Source organism: Amblyomma maculatum, chromosome 11, assembly GCF_055883805.1.
Source record: "Amblyomma maculatum isolate TAMU_Amacu chromosome 11, ASM5588380v1, whole genome shotgun sequence".
Taxonomy (NCBI): Eukaryota; Metazoa; Arthropoda; class Arachnida; order Ixodida; family Ixodidae; genus Amblyomma; species Amblyomma maculatum.
In genome coordinates, this window is record NC_139354.1 from 16,859,021 (window position 1) to 16,866,119 (window position 7,099).

The window sequence follows — 7,099 nt, forward strand, 5'->3', positions numbered from 1 at the left end:
ATAGACAGTGAGATGACGGTGGCTAGGTTAGGTCGCCGGGGAATACTGGGGGAGATAAGGATCCGCAGGAGCCACCATGCTATGTCGGAGTGTCAGGCTTGTATTTTTGAGCAGATGGCCACCTAGCTCTCATCTGCGCCTGGAGCGTCGTCGACAGACAGTATCAGTTTTACAAAAGATGTCCAGTCGGCAGGAAGTTCGGTGGTGATAGCCCGAAGTTCTTGTTGACGTCATGCCCACAAATCGAGCTGTCTCGGGTCTGGAACGGGATATCAGGGAGAGGCACTTGCCTTGGCATTGGCCTAGCAAGTGCTGGAAGTAATATGGTCGAGTATGTTCTCTTCCTCTGGGACGTCTACACAGCTGGCGGAAGTCAGTATACTGGACGTCACAGTAGCTCTGCCCTCCTGGGGGCGTCGAGAGGTTTGTTCCAGGAACTGGAAAAATTGGTCAGATCCCCAGGTGTCTGATTCCTTCTTATAGACATAAGTCAAGCCTGCCCAAATGAAAGCGAGGTCGATTGTAGAACTCTGGCCAGGTCGGACGAAGGTAGGGGATGGCGGCTTGAGGAGAAACAACCCTGCCAAAGTCATGATCTGGAGCAGGCGACTCCCCTTGCGAGTGGCTGTGCGGGATCCCCACTTCGAGTGGTGGGTGTTGGAAGTGCCCGCAGACAAGTATGGTATGATCAAAAAACAGCGCGGCTACTTGGGACAAACAGAGAGGAGAATAACGGACAAGCGCTGACTAACAACTGAAGTTTATTCGAAAAAAGCACAGGTAATATACACTTTTTTTCTCAAGAACCAGGACGCATGCGCTCCCAAACAAGCATCAGTCTAATCATGGGAATCCAAATATACAATCTCAGTGTCATGCAGAAGCACCGATGGCGTGCTCACGCAACTATCCCCTTTTCTATGGATGTGATAGGCTTCTGATAACTCCCTGGCTAGTTGATCCTTATGCCTGTAGATTACATTAGTGTTGTTAAAAAGTGTTGTTTGGGAGCGCATGCGTCCTGGTTCTTGAGAAAAAATTGTATATTACCTGTGCTTTTTTCGAATAAACTTCAGTTGTTAGTCAGCGCTTGTCCGTTATTCTCCTCTCTGTTTGTCCCAAGTAGCCGCGCTGTTTTTTGATCTTGCAATGAACCAACTAGCTCAGATTTCCGTTCTTCTACAAGTATGGTACTGCCAAGACTAGAGAAATGAACATGGAGGCCACCGTGGTGCCCATGCGGACCGTGACAGCCCAGGCCTCCACGCGGCTTGAGAGGTTGTCGTTTAGTCGGATTACATGGGACAAATCCATTAGGATGTATATGGCGCAGTGAGAGCATGTTTGCATCCATGCAGGAGGGAGGGGCCTCTGGCACGATGGGGTGGTGCAGTGCGTAGCACTGGCGTATCCTACGAACCCTAGAAGGCGGAGGGAGTTCACCTCGACGTGGGTCTCCTTGAAGGCCCACCATCGAAGGAGAACTTATCCGCGATGAGGTCCGGGTAGCATACCCGTAATGACTGCAGGTTCGACTAGAGAACTCGCAGGTGCCCCGATTCGCTAGTTGTTGTGGCCATGGTTGGGGTTGAAAGGGCTTTGTGTGGCTACAGCAACCAGGCAGAACGAGTGGTCCGCCGAGTCAGAAGGCAGCTGAGAAGGGCTTGCACGGCAAGGCACAGGGCTGCCATGAGATCTGCCGGCGGTGTCCCTAGAAGCGAGGGGCGCCGCGAAGGGGGGTGGGACCGGAGTGCTCCAGCATAGCTGAACTTGAGGGCAGGGGGTGCTCCGTGCTTTCCTCAAGGGTGGTTGGAGGCCCGTAGCACAGCCAATACCCTTCTCCTGTTCGCAGGATTTGGTGCGTGCGTCGGAGAGCTGTGGAGACTCGGCTTTAATGTCGCCATATGGGGTAGACTGCATAGGTGGCTGCATGGCGTCCCTTAAATGGAGGTACCTGGGATGCTCTGCCTGACAGGCGGAGCGATGGTGAGGGTCTCCCCAGGTGACACACCGGAAGGGTCTGGTGCATGTGGACGGAACGTGGTGTAACCGGTGCAGCGGCTGCACTGTAGAGGCCGGGACTGGAGGGGACGGACTTCAAACCGCATTCCCGAGATGACGGCATGGTAAGGATGGGGGCCAGCAAAGCGATATCGCACGTCCGCTGCGCCTTACACTGATGTCCACGGTGAATTCCAGTGACAGTAATGGTGGAAGCATCTACTTCTCCGCTGACACCATATATGGTGCCGATATGTCCATCTGCGAGGATGCCACGAAGGACTGGACAGGAGTGTCCTGAAGGCAGCCTATGCCAAGGAGGTGATCACGGACCTCGCAAGAGGCGACGTCATCTGCAATGATGTTTCGGTGTCTGTAGCACCAGACTTCACATACGCCAGGATGAGCATAGAGAGCTGCACATCAATCCTCCTTGACCGCGTCCTGGAAGGAATGAAGGCGGACGAGAACGATGGCCATTATCTGGGGATACGTGCCCGTTTCCGGGTGCGTCTCTCCATATATCCCCTCCCCGTTGTCCTATTTGGCTGTAGGAGGGGGGAGGGAGAGATGATCGTCATGAAGGGGAGGCCCCGAGGAAGGTAGTAATGACCGCCCATGGTCTCCGGAAGGGGTAACCAAGCGGGAGTCAGCCTGGTTAGAATCAGCAGGTCCTTGACCCTAGAGGGTAGTAGAGGGCAAAACTGCGAGGGAAAAACGCGTCCCCTGTATCAGGGGATGCTGTAGGGCACCTTGGGTGTCGGTGTCAAAGTCCCAGGGCTTCCGTGGGAGGTCATAAAATCTTGGTCAGTTGTCCCGCAGGGTCCAGTCTGTGTACCCAATGAGCTCGGGGGGCGGGGGGGGGGGGGGAGTGTAGGGGCAGGCTCGATAGTGGTCTCCTTGTGAGGATCAGAAAAATGGCAGCCCTGGGTTCATGTGCCTGATGCCCCTTTGACCTTATGGTGGTCCCTCCCCACTCCCATACTACGCTACTGGAGTGCACCCAGTTTTATTCTTACTGTACTACATTAAAAAAATGCAATCAATAGGACTTTCGTTATTGTAATTCATTAGCATCTTTTTGCAGCGAGCACGAACGCAACCACTAATAGCCAAAGGGGTAAGAGGAAACTTGTCCGGAAGACAATGTGACAGCCTTTCCATTCGCCTTCGCAAAAGCAGGATAAGGGGAGCGATGAACTATACCGCAAAACATCACTAACTCGATCTAAGTTGGACCGCGAGAATTGTTTGAATTAATCGGATTATCCGAACACATCAAAATATCAGGTTCAGACAAACAATACGCTGCGGCTTAGCTGAGCTAACCCTGGATATGCAAAGCGAAAGCTTGGTTAAGTCTTGGTTAACATCTGACTTAGCCGTAATTAATATAGTTATGTAGACAATCATCGCTTGTCTACGGTTATGTTCCCGCTGCAGGCGCTTTGCGAGCCGAACGACTGGCCCTTCCTCGATCTCCGACGCCAGCTTCGAGCGCTTGGCATTTCGGGCACTCTCCAGTGAAGCAGTTCGCCAGGCGATATCCGCTGGGTTGTCATCAGGGGCCTCTTGCCGACGACGGCTCAAAGCCTCCCGGTCCCCCACAACGCTCCCAGGTGACGGTCAGGTATCGCTCTGATGCATGGCCAAACTCATACTGACTGAGCACGGCGCTCCTCTTAACCAGGCGCGCGACGAGTCACGTGATGCGTTGCCAAGGCTACGGCTCAGATAAGATCAAATGAGTGAAATTGCTGGCGACGGCGAAACTCGACAATACAAGGTTAGCAATGTTTTCGCTTTAGAAGATTCATTGCGGGAACGCACCAAGCACAAAACATTCACTTCGTCCCGTCGTCACACTGCCTTCTACGCGTAGTTGCCTGCAGAATGGCACTGCGGAGTGCGTCCAACTTACGATGCCAAGCAGAGGTGCTAGCGATGCCAAGGTGCTAGCAGAGATCAAAAGCGGCACTTTACTTCGATTCTTTACTTTACTCGAATGCAGCCCGACTAGCTTGCGGCCAATCTACACGATCGTATAGCTTCGGTTTCCGTGGCGGTTCATATTATCGGAAGTTACAACACAACACATTACAACACAGACAACACAAACACCCCAGAGACGTGGGAGTCTCTCCTGTGTACTTCCGAGCCAGCAGACCAACGTTGGCTTATCCAACGCGCGGTGGAGGCCGCGGCATCCCAAAGGATCCCCGCCGACCTCTTCTAAGTCAGCGCAACCGGCCCTTTGACTGGTCCCCTGTTTTTGGGCGCAACAAAAGAGTTCACCACCACCTCTCGCGATACCCATAGCTTGTCCAAGGAAGCGACAGGCAGCGCGAATAACCGGGCAAACCGCGTTACATACGAAGCAACTATACTAATTTTGACGCGTGGGGCTCCCTCCATCCAGCCGCAAACGGGCATCGTGGCGATGTGCTCCTCGCGTCACCGTTTGCCGCTCGTTCGAGGTTACCTCACACCCCGCAAATGGGTCGGCCAAATTTCGGACGACCGTTTTTCTGATGAAATGTCGACATAACGCGACAGCACTTAAAATGATCGAGATTGCGGTAACCTAACGCTCTAACCATGGCAAAGCATTAAAAGAGAAGGCGCAGGCCAGCGTTGCGTACAGTTAAACCGTCGGAAGAGGGAGGTGCTTTGATGGCAGCGCCTCCACAATGTGCTGTCTTGACACCTTGTCCTCTGCAGGCATGCTTAGACGGTCGAAATCCGTACCACAGAATTGACTTTTTTTTTAGTGTGTGTGCTGCGAGTTTTAAGGCGTGGGCGTTACGGCACGTCAAGAATGGCAGCGCTTTGCAGCGCCGCTTCCTGGCTTCGAGGGACCATGCATAGCTTCATTGGTTTGCGGTGAAACTGGGACTGAACATTCCCACATAGAACCCCCGTTCTTCGAATTGATCGTGCTGGTGCAGGTACATTAGCAATTACGGGACCGCAGATATCCTACAAATTAAAGGATTTCGAATTAACAGAGTTTGAATTATTGAAACATTACATGTATTTGAGATGTGGAGACTGTGGTGGTAACGGAAAAACTAAATTTTTCTCCTATTCCACATATTGTCCTTATATATTTAGGATGATTCCTTCTGCTTCCCCTTGCTTTTTTTTTTTCACGAGAAAGGATGGAAGGATTGATGGCAACCCATAAAAAACTTCCCAATGTGTAAGCAAACGCAGACCCCTTCATAAGAAAGGGCCCCCATGTTTGGCGGGTAATTTATTTTTGCAGGACAGGGTTTCCACAACTGACGAGGCTAAACAAAGTTACATTAGGTAGAGCCCCATCTCGGTTTTTCATACGCATTATTATATCAACATTTTTTCATGTATGCGGAGGTGCGTGAAAGGGCTACGAAAAAAAGCTACCCTTTTGACTAGCTCACTGACCATCATTTTAACAGCAGTGGGTTAATAATGTGGAATTTTCATTCCCTGTGATTCTATTTATTAAGCAAGTTAGAATAAATGGGCTCCCCCTTTTCCACTTCTTGGAGATAAGGCCCCGACTCGCAGCCAGGACTGCAGCTTAGGACACGGTAGAGGCTGTTCCTCCACAGTGGGTTAGGAAACTATGTTAAGAATGTGGAAGATTTTAAGGAGCACAAAATATAGGATTAAAAGAAATTAAAGGCAAGTACTGAAGGCGTTAAGACCGGAAGTGGGAAGGAACTGCACCAGCTCCGAAACAAAGCTCGAACATTCTCTCTGAACCCTACCATCCCGACTGTGGGCGTTGCCTCGGATGCAACAGCGGGGGTTCTCGAGTATCCGACATTTATTAAGTGAGCAGAAACTACATGTACGTAAAGGAAGGTCAGCAGGGAGCGGCACATGGGAGACACATTAACACCATCACACCATACCTTTAAAGGTAGAGATTAAGTGTCTCGTATAAAGTTTTTGCAGCGCATAGTTAATGGCTAGAAATGACATATGCGTTTAAGAGACTCCATAGTGGTAGGCTTCACGTTAATTTAGACTGCCTGGAAGTTCTTTGTAATGCGCACTGAGAGTGCAGCCCACTGGAGGCTTTGTTGAAATTACACCTGCTAAATTTTGCTAAAACCGGAAGCGAAAGTAGTGCAATAATCCATAAAGAGGCACAAAATGTGGACATACATCTCGAGAGTAAGAACGAAAACATTCTTCAAAACACTTAGCGAAAGACACTGGTGCCAATTTTAAATGCTGCGAGAAAGCACCAAATGTGGCTTCTGTGCCCAATGCTGCCAATGCCAGCTAGGATGCTTTCATGCACAAGAGCAGTGTCATGTGTAAAAACGGCATGTCTAACTGAAAGCTTCTGCATCCAGGTTGTTGTTTTTATGCTGCTTTCAGAGCCCCCGAGACAAGCGACTTAAGCCAAGCAACACTGAAGTATATAGCAAGGCGAGAACCGTAAAGCTACAAGCCTATTCGCCGGGAGATCGACCTAGAGGTGGCGCCACTGTCGCTCCGTGTGGATCGGCAGCCGGCGGCGCTCGCAGAAACGCACGCGGCGTAGGTCTGCTTCCAAGTTTACGGTGGGCTTGTTGGCAAAGAAAACTCACCTTCTGCAATACATTAAAGATTTACTGCTGAGTGTTCCAATACTGCAGGAAAAAATCCATGGATTCTGCCAATGCTGCGGAAAAAAAGCACATATTTTAAAAAAACAAGGCACGCAACCACCCATCTTTTAGATTTACTGCCGTCATATTGCACGCCTTTTGCGTTGTACCACTCTCATGGACCTGATATTTGTCTACCACTTGCCTAATGACAGCTTTGTTTTTCTTATCGCCTTTTTAACAGTGTGCACGTGTCTTATATGAGTGTCAGACTTGCAAATTTAGAGTCAAACCCACACAGATGCAAGGTTCGAGCTTTGACTTGCAGTACTTTAGAATGAGTCGAGACACCCTGGTTCATTATTATTGTACTTGACACGAAGATTAACTGGTTAAATGTAGCATTGCCAGCGCACTACCTAGCGAGTTGCCTTAGACTGAGTGCAAATCAACTCTACAGACTCTACAGCTAGAAAACCAAGCACAAGTATTTCCAAAATTGAGATTGT